The following is an 18930-nucleotide window of genomic DNA, read 5'->3' as shown; positions in this document are numbered from 1 at the left end:
CACCATCTTTGTCACTTATAACTTACCATGACTTCACCGCGGGCATGTTTGACATGTCCCTAGGTCAGATCAATCATGTTAGAAATTCGCTAGGTCGGCTTTTAGACTTATGTTTTGTATCTGATCCTGATGGTACTGCTCTCTCCAGAGCTTTTCCCCTTTCATCCCCAGAGGATCCATATCACCCCACGCTGGAGGTCTCAATCGAAACCACTCCTGGTATCGATCAGATGTCTCCGAGCGTGGTAAATAAGATTCGCTGTTTCCGTAAAGCTGATTTTTAGAAACTTAAAAGCCTTATCGATACATTTGACTGGTCTGATATTCTGGCGTGCACTGATCTTAATGTCACTTTAGAAAAATTTTATTTTATTTTTATACAAGGTGCCTCGCTAACTTAAAAAATAAAAAAAATAAGCTTTTACTTAAATATAAAAAAACCTGCAGTAGTGTTGATTTCTCAAGATACCTACTAGCTGGGTCGAATTTTACCGTGCTTAACGCTGAATGTTATAGGAATTATATTGACCGCTGCCAGATACAATTTACTCAGGATCCAAAGCAGTTTTATAATTTATATAATTAAAACACTAAGCGTAAGTTTGAAAACCCCTGCTTACGTTTGAAAATTCCTCTGCGACTTCTGATCAGGCCATTGCCGATCTATTCGCAGAATTTTTTCAAACAACTTATTCTCCTCCCAAATTGACTGATCAGCCTTACGCATATAACATTCAAGCAGCAAATCTTATTTTCTGTCCGTTTTTTTCTGAGAACAACTTATTATCTGGTCTTTTAAGGGTCAAACCCATTTATTCGCCAGGCCCCGATGGAGTACCAGGCTGTGTGCTAAAATAATGTGCCAGGGCTCTGTGCAAACCTCTACTTAGACTTTTCAACTTATCTTTGGAAACCTCGATTTTTCCCCTTAAGTGGAAGGAATCATTTATAATTCCCCTACATAAAAAAGGGAAAAGTCTGAGGCTGCCAACTACAGAGGCATCTCTAGGTTGTCGGCAATTCCAAAGTTATTTGAAAAATGAATTACCCCTCATTTGCAACACCTTTGCTCTTCGATTATCACTCCTTGTCAGCATGGCTTTATTAAGCGTCGCTCCACCACCACAAACTTATTGGAGTTGACATCCTTTGTCATAGATGGCTTTTGTAAGGGATATCAAACCGATGTAATTTACACAGACTTCAGAAAAGCATTTGATTCAGTTAATCACTCACTCTTGTTGAGTAAACTGAATATGCTGGGTTTTTCTAAAGACCTCTTAACGTGGATCTCCAGCTACCTAGATGGAAGGACACAAAGAGTCTTATTTAAAAACATACAGTCCCGTCTGGTCCGTGCTACATCCGGCGTCCCTCAAGGAAGTCATCTTGGCCCGTTATTATTTACGCTTTTTATAAACGACTTGCCCCCTGCTTTAACGAACTCTCTAGTTCTTATGTATGCATATGATGTAAAGCTTTGTCTTCAGTACAAATCCATCTCTGCCCAATGCAGTCTTCAGTCTGACCTTGATAACTTTCAAAAATGGTGTTTAGCTAATGATCTAATACTTAATGGATCTAAATGCAAACATATGTCTTTTTATCGTTCTTGCCCTCTGCAAGCTACTTATTCTATTAATGGGATTGCCTTAGAAAAATTAACCCAGGTTAATGATCTCGGCATCCTATTAGACATCAAACTTAAATTTGCCAACCATATTTCCTTAATGGTTAATAAGGCTAAAGGAGTCCTTGGTTTTATCAAAAGGTGGTCAAAAGAATTTAATGAACCCTATATAACCAAAACACTATTCATTTCTTTAGTCCGTCCTATACTGGAGTACGGTTCATGTGTCTGGAGTCCCCAATATGGAGTACATCAGGACCGCATAGAATCCGTACAAAAGAATTTCCTAACTTTTTCACTTAGAGGTCTAAACTGGGATGCAAATCTTCAACTTCCATCTTATAATAGTAGACTCTTACTCATAAACTTACCTAGCTTAACATATCGTAGGACAATGCTCGTTGTAGTCCTTCTGCATAACCTTATTAACGGGGATGTAGATAGCCAGCATTTACTAACACGCTTAAATTTTAACATTCCTAATAGAAGGACTCGAAACTTTAGTCCTCTGTTCCTTAGCCGTTGTAGTTCGACATATGCACTGCATGACCCTTTTAGGGTATTATGTTCGAACTACAATGGTCTCTACTCTATAACATCTCTTTCCTGTCCCTCTAACTTAAAATATAGAATTTTAAATTTCCTTACTAACTCCTCTTAGCTTAATAATTAACAAATAACTTAATATATTCTAACAAATCGTTTCTTGAGCGCCACTCGGTCGTCTGGGCCTCTAAGCTTTATGATGAATACAGGAATGCTAGCTGATGCTCTTATTGATGCACAAGCCATTTCCAAATTCTGAAAAACTGGTATAAAAAAAAAAAAAAAAAAAGAAAAAAAAAAAAAAAAAAAACAAGAAAGGAAAGCTAACTTCGGGAGGAGCCGAAGTTTATATACCCTTGCAGTTAAAACCGGATATATATCGCAAACATCGGATATAGTTGGCCGATCCTTATGGGAATAGGAATATATAACCCAATTTATTATAGTATAAAATCTAAAAAAAAGTCCCAAACTTCTATCTTCAAAAATACGAAAGTTGATATTTCTACCAAATACCATTTCCGATCGTTCAGTTATATGGCAGCTATGGGATATAGTCGGCCGATCCTAATGAAATTTAGTAGGTTGGATCAAATGACTAAAAATATAATCTGTATTGAATTCCAGCTTTCTATCTTCAAAAACACGAAAGTTGGGTCATTTCCGATCGTTCAGTTATATGGCAGCTATAAGATATAGTCGGCCGATCCTTATGAAATTTGGCATGACGTAATAATTTGCCAAAAATAGCTTTCATGTCAAATTTGAACTCTCTAACTCTAAAAACAACAAAGTTATACCATTTCCGATCAATCAGTTATATGGCAGCTATAGGATATAGTCGGCCGATCCGGGCCGTTCCGACTTATATACTGCGTGCAAAGGAAAGAAGGGTGTGTGCAAAGTTTCAAGACGATAGCTTTAAAACTGAGAGACTAGTTCGCGTAGAAACAGACAGACAGACGGACAGACAGACGGACAGACGGACAGACGGACAGACGGACATGCTCATATCAACTCAGGAGGTGATCCTGATCAAGAATATATATACTTTATAGGGTCGGAGATGTCTCCTTCACTGCGTTGCACACTTTTGACCAAAATTATAATACCCTCTGCAAGGGTATAATAAGAAGGAACTTTTAGCGATAGTATGGGCTCTTAAAAATCTAAGAAATTACTTATACGGAGTTATTGGAATTGAAATTCAAACCGACCATCAAACTTTATCTTACACAAATTCGGATAAAAATCCCAATGTAGATATGAAAGGATGGTATTCTTTCATACAAAGTTTTACACCGAAAATAACATTTAAGCCCGGTACAACAAATGTAGTTGCAGACGCATTATCTCGAATTCAGATAAATAATATTACTGACAGCGATATAGAACAAACAGACCAGTCAGAGTCAGATCAGAACACACAGCATTCAGCTGAAAGTAGTTTTGAAAATGTAATACAAGAGACCCGTAAACCGTTAAATCAATTACAACAACTGTTATTTACAACGGGGAAGTATACAATACATGAGTCACTGAAAATCTTTGACAGGACACGACATATAATTGAATATGACACACCAGAAAATTTAATAACTATATTAAGAGAGTATATTCCGCCTAACATTACGGTAGGAATTCATTGTACCTAAGAGGACTTATTTCAAATTCAATTACCATTAAAAAATAATTTCACAAACACATTTCTTTTTATAAGAATCTTTCTACAAGACGTGGAAAACGAGGAAGATAAAGCTATAATAATAGAAGAAACACACAGCCGTGCTCATAGGGGGCTAGAAGAGAATTACAAACAGATCAGTAAATTATATTATTGGCCAAATTGTTTTAAAAATTAAAAGAATATATTAAAAATTGTGTGATTTGTAACGAAAATAAATATAACAGGCACTCAATAAAAATTCCAATTGGAGAAACCCCAATTCCAAGTAAAGAAGGAGAAAATTTACACATTTACACATATTACGCGCAAGGTCTTACTTTCATAACTTGTATTGACGCTTACTCAAAATTTGATAATAATGAACCTTACTCGATAATGAACCGAGCTTTACCTCGGCCCAATTTAAATCTTTTGCAAAAAGGCGCAATTTAACTTTACATTAAGCAGACCCGAGGCACAGCACGTCAAAGGGACAAGTTGAAAGGGCACATTCTACATTAACAGAATTAGCTCGATGCATTTAAGAAGAATTTAATTTAACTGACTTTTCCGAAATAGTAATAAGAGCCGCTCAAGAATATAATCAGAGCATTCATTCTACAACGAACCAAAAACCTTTTGACGTACTATATAATAAAATAGAGCACGATAACATACCTCAACTTTTGAAAAATACTCAAGTGAAAATGTTGGAAACACATAACAAAAACAGAAAAGAAGAAGAACATCATGTAGGACAGGTATGATAAGAAACACGGGGAAAGAAATAAAATTAAAACCAGATATAAAAAACAAATAGTTAAAGAAAATTTACCCAACAAAAACATAATCAACAATAGAAATAAAATTATTCTCAAAGATAATATAAAATTCTAAATATTTATATACCATCCTTTTTTTTCTTTCCTTTCCCAGAAAATGTTTCATCGGGTGCTCATACTACACCTTATTTTATTAACAAAATCAGAAATAATTGACTATACAAGTCACGAATATCTTCTATTTAACGACAATAAAGACGTATTGACGTGCGATTCATACGCAGATTTATTCCAAGTAACTAACTTAAGCTTTTATAAAGAAATAATAAATTTGGAATCAGATAATACTAGAAGGGATACTAATAAATGGTCACAATGGGAAATTAAATATGACATAAAAGTAATAGAACTAATTTTATCACAATTAATATCAACCAGATCAAAAAGAGGGATAAATGAGTTAGGCACCGTGTGGAAATGGTTCGCTGGAACTCCGGACCATGATGATTTCATTACATTTCAGAATAAAACAAGAAAGGAAAGTTAACTTCGGGCGGAGCCGAAGTTTATATACCCTTGCAGTTAAAACCGGATATATATCGCAAACATCGGATATAGTTGGCCGATCCTTATGAATACATCATAATAAAACCAATTAACTAAAATAAAAAAATCTAAAAAAAGTCCCAAACTTCTATCTTCAAAAATAAGAAAGTTGATATTTCTACGAAGTACTATTTCCGATCGTTCAGTTATATGGCAGCTATAGGATATAGTCGGCCGATCCTAATGAAATTTGGTAGGTTGAATCAACTGGCCAAAAATATAATATGTATTAAGTTTCAGCTTTCTATCTTCAAAAACACGAAAGTTGTCTCATTTCCGATCGTTCAGTTATATCGCAGCTATAAGATATAGTCGGCCGATCCTTATGAAATTTGGCATGTCGTAATGGTTTGCCAAAAATAGCTCTCGTGTCAAATTTCAAATTTTCTCTAACTCTAAAAACACCAAAGTCATACCATTTCCGATCAATCAGTTATATGGCAGCTATAGGATATAGTCGGCCGATCCGGGCCGTTCCGACTTATATACTGCGTGCAAAGGAAAGAAGGGTGTGTGCAAAGTTTCAAGACGATAGCTTCAAAACTGAGAGACTAGTTCGCGTAGAAACGGACAGACAGACGGACAGACAGACGGACATGCTCATATCAACTCAGTAGGTGATCCTGATCAAGAATATATATACTTTATAGGGTCGGAGATGTCTCCTTCACTGCGTTGCACACTTTTGGACATAACTTTTTACACTTTTGACACACTTTTTATAATACCCTCTTTAAGGGTATAATTAATGAATTAATTGAAAACAATAATAAGCAGACTATTATCAATTCCCGATTATTAAAAGAAATAGAATCTCATTCCGATGATTTTTAAAAAATATTTATTGATCAAGATCTACCAATTCGAAAACATCGCTTGCGATTATTAACATTTGATCTGCAAAATTTAGTTGACACAATCACTTTAGCAAAAATTGACGTTTTTAATACCAAAATTTTAAACAATGATGACATCTTGGAAATATTAAAACATGAACAAAAACCAGTAATTAAAGCAGATTTAATGGACATCTCTTTTTTTAAAATCGCATTGCATAAAGAGCTTTTAATAATTCACATAAAATACCCAATAATAAAAAACAGATGTGAAATATATCACGCTAGAGCGATTTCCCAAATCGATGGAAAACTAGTATTAAGCAACCAAGTCGCAAAATGCGAAAATATTTTTTATGAAATGTCTAATTTTAAGAACGAACTTTTTAATAATTATTGCACTTTAAGTAACACAAAAATTTGTTTTACCCGTTTATTAAATGGGGAGAAATCAACATGTAAGAGAAAAAATAAAATAAGAGAAAATAAATAAAAAAATAGACATCATACAAGATGGTGGCATTCTTATAAATGGGAACAATATTGATAACAACTCTCATTTAAAGAGATCATTAAACGAATTTCATAGTGAATCGGGACGATCCATTTTAGAAGCGGGAGAGCTATCCAACCCGTAAATACAGGCCACATATGGCTTTTATAAACAATATTTTCAATCTCTGCATTTGTCTTTAGCTTTGTCTTTGGCTCAATTATCCAACCCATAAATCCAGTCCACTTATGGCTTTCCACTTATGAATTTTAAAAACAATATTTTTAAACTCTGCATTTGCCTTCGGCTTTGTCTTTGGCTCTGAGGTCCGATCTCGGTTCCCCATAAACAAATCAAAATCAAAAGTAAACATCAGCTTCCCCCGAAGCCCAATCAAATACGCCTTTTGCGTTTCAAGTACCCACCAAATTGCATCGATCAGCTTAATCGAATTTCAAAATAAGATGCGAAAGTTTCATCTTAAGCCTCTAATCTAAACACAACTGATGGCCGAGGTTCTTTGGATAAGATTTAGAATTAAGAAGCCATTTTGACCGAGACCGCGTACCGTTGACGGAAAATAATTAAGAATAACGAAAATGTCTTGTAATAATTAAGTTTAATAAATAAAGGTTTAACACCAAGTTTTATAATTTAAAATAAAAATTTATATTTTTTAATTCACCGACAAACAACAAAGTTAACTTGCACATGGTAGGAAATTCTGCCGCAACGCTGCCGCCACACTGTGAGCACTTTCCAATTTTTTTAGAAGCTTTCTTATTTGCTCTCATTTTGACTCATTTGACAGCCCAAACTTAAATCATGATGTTTCCACTGAGGAAAATTTTCTCAGAAATTGGGTTAGAAAAAGTTTTCTCCATAGAAAATATGGTTCTTCATTTGTTTAAGAACTGTTGCTAGCAAGGCTCTCTTAAAAATAAAATAAACTATTTTAGTGCCTTTGAATTACTTTTAAATTAACGAAAAATGAAATAAAAAACTACGTTTTTTTCGCTCAGTAAATTTAAAAGATCAGTCTTCGATAAGCTCTTGTCGTGTGAGGTTTTCTTTAACGAGCTCGGAAATCGTTTACTATCTACCATACACATAGAAATTCGCCGCGAACTTCTTATCAGCTATTACAGTTACCTCATTCATTATTAAGCGCCGCAAACTATTGACTGGCGATGCCTTAGCATCTGCCGAAACCAAAATGACAAATCAAAGAAAAAAAAATATCCTAGGGGAAAACCCCAATCCAAATCAACATACGAATTAATATCGCCCTCTTCAAACCATAGAAGACGATAACATTGATGCTATTGAAACTGATACAATAGATCAAGTGAATATCAAACCACCTCCCATTACCGTAATTAAACAAAACCCAAATCAAGTTCATGACATCATGTCCAAGCTAAAAATTGAAAAATATTACATAAAAAATATCTCTATTAGTTATAAAATATTCCTGGAAACAATGGATCACTTCGAGCTGGCCACAGCAAAGCTCAAGGAACTTAATTGGGAGTTCTATACATACGTCACTAAAACAACTAAACCATATAAAGCTGTTCTGCCTGGAATGGATAGACTCCCAGCAAAAACCGTTATGTCCATGCTTATTGAACTAGGCTTGAAATGCACAAACTTTAAAATTGTTGAAAAAAAGACCAAATATAACTATGATCTTTTACTGTTCATTGTTTATTTTATAAACAAAAGCATCACGGTAAAATAACTACGAAACAACTACATGTACATCAATCACATAAAAGTACGATAGGACTATAAAGTCAAAATTGACAACAAAATAACACAATGTTACAACTGTAAATTATTTGGTCGCGGTTCAAATAATTGTTCAGTTAAAACTTCTTGTGCCAACTGTGCCGGACCTCACCCTACGGTTTCTTGTGAGAACCCAAGTAAAAATAAATGTGCCAACTGTAAGGGCAATCATCCATCCACTGATAAGACCTGCCCATGCCGTTTGTCTTATCTCAATTTGATCTCAAAGCGTTCGACGAGCGCATAAGAAAAACCAACATTGAAGCAGAAAATCCAATACGGAGTAATCGCGATTCTCTCTTAAATCCAGAACTTCGAAGTCAGCTCTCTTCAACAAATAATAAAATAGGATTCTCTCAACACAGCTTCGGCAGTTATAGAGATGCGCTCAAATGCAAGGCAATTTTACCAAATGCAACTGAAACTGGCCTCTTTACGCCAGAAGAAGTAAACTCTTTATTAATAGACTTAATAAATAATCTCAGCACATGCTCCAATAAAGGAGAACAATTCCAAGTTATATCAAATTTAGCCATTAAATATGTGTATTCAAACAAGTAACTCTCCTGATACTTTAAATATTATGGCGTGGAACCCCCGCTCTATAAAGCATAAGCGTGTAGAATTTATTAAATTTTACAAGATAAAAATATGTAGCTACAATAAGTGAAACATGGCTCACTTAAACCGACAGATTTAACATACCAAACTATACTGTGTATAGGCGAGACAGAAAAAAAAATAGAGGTGGAGGGGTTGCCATTGTCCAATAAAATAAAATGCCAATAAAATAGAACACGAGCAAATTACCAATTTAAAAACGAAAATGTGGGAATTAAAATCAAAACAGCCCCTAACAATAACAATCTAAAACTTTATGCCATATCAGGGCCGTAGCTAGAGCCTCGGGGGCCCTGGGGCAACAAGTAAATTTGGGGCCCCTATACGGAAGTCTTTTGCCCCGGCGGGGCCCCTTCCCTTCGGGGGCCCTGGGGCACCGCCCCACCTGCCCCATGCTAGCTACGGCCCTGTGCCATATACTTTCCTGGTTACACAGCAAAATGTCTGACTGCTTCATGTAATGTAGCTGGAGAACGAAATATTTAAAGACAAAATATAGATCAGACTTACTAAAAATTACAGATCCTCTGATCACTTGCCTATAATCTTAAAATATTCAATAAATTTCTTACAAAATGAGAAACACCAACCGATAATTAGTAAAGCAAACTGGACTAAGTTTAAGGAATTTATCAATGACAGGTTGCTAGATATAGGAATAAGTAAATATAAATCTTGTTGTTCGATCTCAGACATTGCACAGTGGTCGCTGCCATAGGCCAAAAATAAAAAAATTGATTTTGAGCTATTCAAGCGAAACCCGGTTTTACTATCAGCTGATTGTCCAAAATTTACCAAGCAATATGGTCTGCTTGGAAATTCTAACGGAACTTTCTAAAAACAGCATGACAAAAGCGTACTCATATTTATGCACTTTCAGTTTGTCCGCAGTGGAGTTCACACACAAAATTCAAAAATCTTAAATATATTATAAAACGCTGTTAAACCAAAATCAATTGGAATGGATATGGTATATAATGGTATATACCTTATTTTTACAGATAAATATATATATAATTTGAGCTGTGTTTCGTGTAAATCTTTGTTAAACATGTGCGTCTTTTTAGTTCCTATATGTTGTGCGTTACAATTTTTATGTAAAGTTTTAAGTATTTTCCCCCGATTGCCCCCAAATAAAATTTATGTGGTGTTATAGACTAATGTTTAAAGATTATAAAAATGTTTACTTCAGCTTCAGTTGCCATTACAAAATGCAACCTAACCTCATTTTCCATCTCTGTCTAGGAGAGAAGCACGTTTTTGTTCTGTGTCTGTTATGTTGTTGTTGCCATTTAAGTGTCTTGTACTTTCGTTTTTCGCATTGTGTTTTTTGTTTTTAACAGGGACCGTAATTGTTATAATTTTTAAAATAAAAATTATAAAATAAAAATTATTTGTTGATTTTTATGACAAAAATTGAAATATAACTCTTATTTTCAATTTTTATAATAATAATTAAGAATAAGAATTATTTTTCAATTTTTATAAAAAAAATAAAAACAAAAATTATGATTCAATTTTTATTAAAAAAATTGAAAATAAGTGTTACGATTCAATTTTTATTATAAAAATTGAAAATATAAATTGAATGCGAATAACTTCTAAACCGAGTGGACTATTAAAAAACCGCTTACATTTTTATGATCTGTGGCGCAGTACCTTTCAAATGATATATCGGTGATTTTTGGTGAAAGTTTCATAGCGATAGCACATCTATAAGTATTTATGGTCTTGTACTTTCGTTTTTCGCATTGTGTTTTTTGTTTTTAACAGGGACCGTAATTGTTATAATTTTTAAAATAAAAATTATAAAATAAAAATTATTTGTTGATTTTTATGACAAAAATTGAAATATAACTCTTATTTTCAATTTTTATAATAATAATTAAGAATAAGAATTATTTTTCAATTTTTATAAAAAAAATAAAAACAAAAATTATGATTCAATTTTTATTAAAAAAATTGAAAATAAGTGTTACGATTCAATTTTTATTATAAAAATTGAAAATAAAAATTGAATGCGAATAACTTCTAAACCGAGTGGACTATTAAAAAACCGCTTACATTTTTATGATCTGTGGCGCAGTACCTTTCAAATGATATATCGGTGATTTTTGGTGAAAGTTTCATAGCGATAGCACATCTATAAGTATTTATGGCCGCGGTTCCATACAAGCTCGACCACTGTGCATTGTCTTCCTGGTCAACTCGTTCACAAATATTGTCAACGATGATTTTCGTGAAGCAGTTCCCCATAAAAGACCAAAATTTACAAATTACAAGATACCTCAACATATACATATATTTGCTCATAATAACACAGAGTGGAACCGTAAACTGCAAGATAGGAAAATGTAGTAAGCCCTTTTGGAAGATAACTAAAGCTTTAAAAAAGAGAAAACAATTTATACCCTGTCTCTGCCTTGGCGACTCAAGCTATGAGACTGGAACTGAAAAAGCCATCGTACTCGCAGACATTTCTGAACAGAAACATAAATTATCCACTTCCTTCTCAAATCCAGAAACTGTTAATCTAGTTCAATATTCTATTCAGTCAATTGCAAATTATGATATTAATACCTCTCAAGTATTAAAAACTAAAAACTCTGAAATTGCCAGCATAATCAAAGCACTAGTAACACGAAAATCACCTGGAGATGATGGTATTTCAAATATCTGCTTAAAAAACCTCCCTGTTTATGCCATTAGCTTTCTAGCACACATCTTTAATCATTGTTTTTTCATTGGATATTTTCTAAATTCATGGAAAACAGCCAAAATAATACCGATTGTTAAACCAGGCAAACTATCCAGCAGACCTGATAGTTACAGACCGATTAGCTTATTATGTAGCATATCCAAAATATTTGAAAAGTTAACCAAAGCTTGAATAGTTAGTCATTTAGATACACACGAAATACTGCCTTCCATACAATACGGATTCAGAACCAAACTAAACTGCACAGTTCCTTCCGTAAAACTCACAAATTACATAAAAGATAATATGCAAAATAAAAAATCTGTTGGACTGGTTACTTTAGATATTGAAGCGGCTTTTGACACAGTATGGCACGATGGCTTGGTGCACAAGTTAAAGAATATGGAATTACCCACATACCTTATAAAAATTGTGCAAAGCTTTATAACACAAAGAAGTTTTTGTATATCCTTAAATGGAGAGAAGTCCACTCAACGCTCTATACTAGCTGGGGTATCTCAGGGATCGGTATTAGGACCAGTGTTGTTTATTATATACACGCCAGAGAACTGCAAAAATCACTACTTTCTTGATTTAATCATATGCGAACTTTTTCAATCAACTCAACCCACTGAACGAAACACAGTGATGAGTAAAAATCAACTCATTTTGCCGTTCGCATCATTCCAATCATCTTGTGTCCTCGGTTCAAACTTTCTCACTCAATTCAACTCACTGAACAAAAAACAGTGATGAGTGAAAATCAACTAATTTTTCCGTACGCATCATTCCGATCCAAAAAATGAGCAGGTGTATCCGAAAGCATCAATGGGATCAACTTGAGGTGAGTGTGGATGACTAAACGATTAGCGACAAGACGACACAATGTGAGCGTTACGACTGCATGTACAATAACAATTTCTATGCCAGCTTCTTGTAGTTTAGCTTGTAGTTTGTAGCTTGTTCTTTTTTTTGGTCAAATTCTTCGTTTTGCTTCATAATACATTTTAGTACTTCATAATTAGTTGCATTTTGTTACTTGATTGATATGGAGGGTATCATTGAAAAAATTCGCGCAAATGAATACCAATTGGCTGTCCGACATAAGGGTAGAAGTAATATTTGGAACATATTAACAGAAATTGTTAAGGAGGTTGGCGTTGTTCTGGATGGTTTGTTATATTGCCGATCTTGTCATAATCTTGTGAAATACTCACCGAAACAGACTTCAAATTTAAGCCGACACAAATGCTGCAAGTTGCTTAAAGAGTCAAAATTGTTGACTACAGCGAAGCCAGAGGACAAAAAAGATGCTATTGTCGCATGTGTGGAATGGGTGACACAGGATTGCCGACCCTTTTCATCAATTAATGGCAATGGATTTACGAACATGGCAAAGTTTCTAGTCAATATTGGTGGAAGGTATAAGGAAGGAGTTGATCTTGATGACCTGCTGCCTGATGCAACGACGGTGTCTCGAGCTACGCAAAAGTTGGCGGATGAGAAAAAAAATGATTAAATTTGAGATAGCCGAAGTTGCTAATAGTGGTGGAGCAACCGCCACAGTTGACTTGTGGACGGACAGTTACGTTCATCGCAACTTTCTTGGTGTCACCTTCCACTACCAAGAAGATTTTAAATTGGTAGATTTCATCTTAGGTGTTAAGTCAATGGACTTCGAGCGTTCAACTAGCACAAATGTTTTAAACAAGTTGAACACTTTGTTTGCTGAATTCGGCATACATAATTTGGACCAAATGAAGTTCGTTACCGATCGAGGCACAAATATCGTCAAAGCTTTGCAGAATAATATTAGGTTAAACTGCAGCAGCCATTTGCTTGCCAACGTTTTGGAGAATTCGTTTAAGCAAAGATTATAAAGTACATAGATGGGACATCAGGGCCCAAAACGGTCAACTTTTTGCGTCGAGCTTGTTGGTGAGGGGGGAACGCACATGCATACGATTCTATTTTAAGAACTCTTTACATGTATCCGTCAACTACAATGTGAGCCTTTGTATGTATGTGTGACTGCTCGCACGACGGCGTAAAATGGTTTTGGCTTCCAAATTTCAATTTCAACTTCTCGTTTCTGTTTCTGTCAATGCGCCGATGTGGTAGTTGGTAGAACAAATAGTATTTTTAATTGCTGCAGATCGAGACAGGGTGGTAGCGTAATGCATAGAGTAGTAACTCTATGTGTAATTTTACTGTGTTCAAATCCTCGTAAGGACTTTGAACTTTTTCTTTCTTTTATAATTATTTTTTTTTTTTTCTATAATTGTAATATTTTTCTTTAAATTTACAATTGTAAAATTGTTTTATTCTTCCTTGTGTCCCGCTAATAAAATGCTAATAAAATTTCAAGGGAGTCCTTCCGGCATTTTGTCATCCGACACGTCCGTCACTTATTTTTACAATAATTGTAATGCAGTTAAAAATAATAATAATAACGTAAAAAGTAAAAGTAAAAAAAAAAATAAAAGTAAATATGTATAAAAAGAATCAAAACTAAAACTTTATCAAACTTGGAAAAACCGCCCGCTAATGTAACCGAACCCAGGACCCCTTGAATAAAGACCGCGCACTATCCATCTAGGCTAACCTCGAAGTTTATTTTATGATACTTAAAATTGGTGTTAAAGGAGGCGCAAGAAACTATACCAAAAACAGAGCTGACGAGTAAGGATAGTAAAAGATATATCTGATCTCTTTACTCTTACATTGGTTTCATTACAACGTTTCAAACTTTCATCGTTCCAAAGATGTTACGATCTAAAAATAGAATTCTCTCTCTCATCTGCCAGCCGTTTGTCGTGGAACCCGCTCTCAAATGTTTTCATTATTACAGCGGGTTCCACGACAAAAAAATGAAAACATTTGAGAGCGGGTTCCACGACGCGGCCTGCCAAAATGCCGTAGAACCCGCACTTATAGACATTTTTACAGCGGGTTTCACTACGAACTGAGACAATGTTAAGGTTATTTTACAATTTTGTATTTTTTTTTATTGGATTATAAATTTAGAAAAATACATTAAAATAATAAAAATATAATATAAATAGATTTAAAATTAAGAAAATATATATGTCCCGAGCCTGGTTTGAACTCGTTTTACTTTGCACACCAGCCAAGCACCCTACCACTCGGCTATTCCTCATTCGTTGTCGCGCGAAAAATTTCTCAAACTTAATTTGTCGCGCAATGGAACCCGCTCGTTCCAGCGGGTTCCACTGCTGGAACCCGCCATAGAAAATTTTTCTTTGTATGAGATGTCCCATCTATGTACTGTATAATCTTTGGTTTAAGGAATCTAAAGAAGTTGCTGAATTAGTAGAAATGAGCAAAAAAATTGTCAAATATTTTATGAAAGCTAATTTACATCATCTACAAACATCTGTAAAAAATCAATGCCCAACAAGATGGAATTCGAATTTCACAATGTTTAAGTCTATTGTGGACGATTGGTTCAACATTAATGAAATTCTAATAGAAAAACAAGAAGATTGTCAGCGATTGATGCTTATAAACATATCAACCCTAAAACAATTGGTAGACTTATGTAGCGATTTCGAAATAATTTTTAAGAAGCTTCAATTCTGCAGTTCTTCATCCCTGTGTTTTGTGATACCTTCAATTGAAAAAATGAGGCATATTTGCGCGCCACAAGAGGAAGATGTACCGGCACTGGTAACATTAAAAGAAAAGATATGTAATAACGTTAATGAAAAGTTGACGTTGAAGTCCACTCAATGCCGGCAAGTAGTGCTGCTGCAGAGCACGGATTTTCTTTGGCTGGAAACGTCATTACTGAAAAAAGGAACCGTCTTTGCCCAAAATCTGTCGACAGCATAATATTTTTAAACTCGTATTATAAAGCATTTGGCCATACGAATTTTTTTCATTCACCCGAATCCGTTCTCTGATACACGCATGACATTCACCAGATGACAAATTGTAAGTTATCATTATTTGCTGATGATGCAGCTATTTACACTTCTGGCGTATTATAAAACGATATGAAAAACATCATTCAAAATTATCTCTACAAACTAGAAGAATATTACCATAAATAGAAGATAAAAATTAATCCTAATAAGACACAAGCCGTTTTTTTCACGAAAAGAACAAAATCTTGTTATTTACCAAATGATTGTCTAGAACAGTGGTCGGCACCCAAATACATTGATATGATTTTACCGCATTAGTATTAGTAACTAATAGAAGGCTGTGAGCATGACGTTTCACACATGTATACTGTGTGTGTGTGGCAGAGCTCGGGCAGTGCCGACCTCTGGTCTAGAACTATGTAACACACCAATTGAGTGGGTTAATAATATTCGTTATTTAGGAATACATTTTGATAAAAAACTCACTTTTAGTACACATGTTGGGGTCACAATAGATAAAATAAACCAAAAACTACGAATATTATACCCTATAATCAATAGAAAATCTAAATTATCAATTGAAAACAAGTTAATAATTTTTAAGGTAATATTCAGGTCAGTCTTGATGTATGGACACTCCATTTGGGAAAAATGTGCACAAACACATATTAAAACAAGAAAGGAAAGCTAACTTCGGGCGGAGCCGAAGTTTATATACCCTTGCAGTTAAAACCGGATATATATCGCAAACATCGAATATAGTTGTCCGATCCTTATGATTACTAATATAATAAAACCAATTAACTAAAATAAAAAATCTAAAAAAAGTCCCAAACTTCTATCTTCAAAAATACGAAAGTTGATATTTCTACCAAGTACCATTTCCGATCGTTCAGTTATATGGCAGCTATAGGATATAGTCGACCGATCCTAATAAAATTTGGTAGCTTAGATCAACTGGCCATTAATCTGTATTAAGTTTCAGCTTTCTATCTTCACGAAACGAAAGTTGGGTCATTTCCGATCGTTCAGTTATATGGCAGCTATAGGATATAGTCGGCCGATCTGGGCCGTTCCGACTTATATACTGCGTGCAAAGGAAAGAAGGGTGTGTGCAAAGTTTCAAGACGATAGCTTCAAAACTGAGAGACTAGTTCGCGTAGAAACAGACAGACAGACGGACAGACGGACATGCTCATATCAACTCAGGAGGTGATCCTGATCAAGAATATATATACTTTATAGGGTCGGAGATGTCTCCTTCACTGCGTTGCACACTTTTGGACTAAATTATAATTCCCTCTGCAAGGGTATAAAAATACAAACGTGCCAAAATAAACTTCTAAAACTATTACTTAATCTACCATATTACAGAAGCACTAACTACGTGCATGAAATGTCTGGAGTCCAAACGGTACAACAATATATTTCATAATAAACTCTTTTAGTCAGTAAAAGTAGTAAAGTTAGTAAATAAGTGTCAAATCAAGGTTTTTAATCAAATTTTTCCATGAAATAATAATATGTTATAAATAACCAAACGAATAAAATATTATAATATATTTCAGTTGAAAAGCATATGCTATAACTCTGTAAAAATAAAATTTGTAACATTAGCTTTAATTAAATTTATAAATTTTTAGGAAATAAAGCACACAGAATAATAATAATAATAATAATTTAAAAGATGAACCTATTGTGTCAAAAAGTCCACGTTTTGGCCTATTTTGCTGATGAATAGTTAAACCATTTAATCCTTTCAGAAGTTTATCATACAAATATTTATCATCATATTATACAACATTCGAGTCTGTGATCTTGTTACCATAAGATTTAGGGAGGATATTGATTGCTGTTAAATTTTTTCTTAGACAGTTATTTTTATACACTACTACTTCAATGGAATTCTCGAGAACAATAAATAGCCAAGTCATTTAACCATTATAGGTTTGATTGAGTAGTGGCATTGAATCTGTGTTGAATTTTTGATTTAAAATTCTCTCCATTATTTCTTGTATTTGGGCTTCCATATTAGCTAAACTTTTTTTCTTTTGGTGCGGTGTTACCAGGGCAGTATATGGGGTGCACTTGGGTAGTGATTTTTGGATTTACGACTTATTTTTCAGATCGGTGCTCTACGAGTGTTACTTTGATTCGATGACAATGATGTTTTCGCAGACAGGACCCTGAAACGTTGGGCGCCAGTTAAACACGGTAATTTGTATTATTTTTTGGACACATGGTCCGTATTTATTTGCAGAAAAATTGAAACTAAATTATGTTTACAGAAACAGAAAATGTTACAGAGAAAACAGAATAAATAGACACTTTGCAGCCGTTGTCGGGAAGTGGAACAGACGCTGCAGCCAGCACCTGTTATGAGCTTTTGACCGATGCCGGGAAGTTTCCCTTGCACTTTTACTTGCTGGTGCATTATCGCATGCGCGTGGCCAACTTCGGTTGAGAATTCATTTTGTGTTAACTTACATATTTAAGCGTAATAAATAAACTTAAGACTAGAGCAGCGGCTGCTCCCTGACCCGACAATGTCTATAAAATTGATGATTTTTCAGTCAAATTTATTGACCTTCGGTTCAAGGCATAAAAAATGTTATCTATCTTTAAAGACTTTAAATTTGTAGTTCAGTTAACCCTAGGCCGAGGCCCTAGGATTTGAAAGGTATGAAGCAAAGAGGCCAACAAGATTCGTCATTTTCATTTTTGGAAAAAAACGAAGTATAATTATTAATTAATAAAAAAATACTAATAACTGATCAAAAAACGTGTAACCGTGTAAAAAAATAGTATAATTAATAATAAAATACTAATAACTGATCAAAAACCGTGTTACCTTATTCTTTTTCCCTTTCCCACAATTCTCAAATATGGGTCGATTTTTGGGCGAAATGAGAAATGGTCCCTTTAATAGCGTTACAGCCTCCTTTGTAGGTTAATTTTCACGTGGGACTATGCCGAGTGGCCGTGATTCGGCTCCCTGTTCTAAGCAATTATTGTCCGCCATTCTTTCCTGACTAAAATATAGATGCTCAGGTGGCTCATTTCTTGCCTACGGGGTTCAGCGGTAGGGACCGTCTGAGCAAGACGGCCTTCCGTCGTAGGATATCATGGCTAGATTCTTGGAGCAAAGATCTCGGACACTCGAAAGCGTGCACAGGAATCGCATCTTTGATGAATATAAAGAGCTAAGACCATAAATTTATTAATGGTCGTATGTATATGTCCAAGGACAGGGCCATCAGGGAGTTTCCCAGGACGGCAATAGAATTAAGGAGAGAGTTATTAAGAAGTAAAACTAGTTTATGAATAACGGTGGCAACGATGCGCACCATGTATAGTTTTACTGATAT

The 18930-nt window shown here is 34.6% G+C and overlaps 1 long non-coding RNA gene across 1 annotated transcript; it reads left to right on the top strand.

The window, feature by feature from the left end:
* The first annotated feature begins 326 nt into the window (after positions 1-326).
* LOC138927758 (uncharacterized) lies at positions 327-18099 on the top strand. The gene is made up of 3 exons (XR_011444244.1): positions 327-596; positions 17689-17776; positions 17851-18099. It is a non-coding gene; the product is annotated as an uncharacterized lncRNA (long non-coding RNA).
* The last annotated feature ends 831 nt before the right edge of the window (positions 18100-18930 follow it).

Source organism: Drosophila bipectinata, chromosome XR (assembly GCF_030179905.1).
Source record: "Drosophila bipectinata strain 14024-0381.07 chromosome XR, DbipHiC1v2, whole genome shotgun sequence".
Taxonomy (NCBI): Eukaryota; Metazoa; Arthropoda; class Insecta; order Diptera; family Drosophilidae; genus Drosophila; species Drosophila bipectinata.
This window is presented reverse-complemented; position numbering and strand designations above follow the sequence as displayed.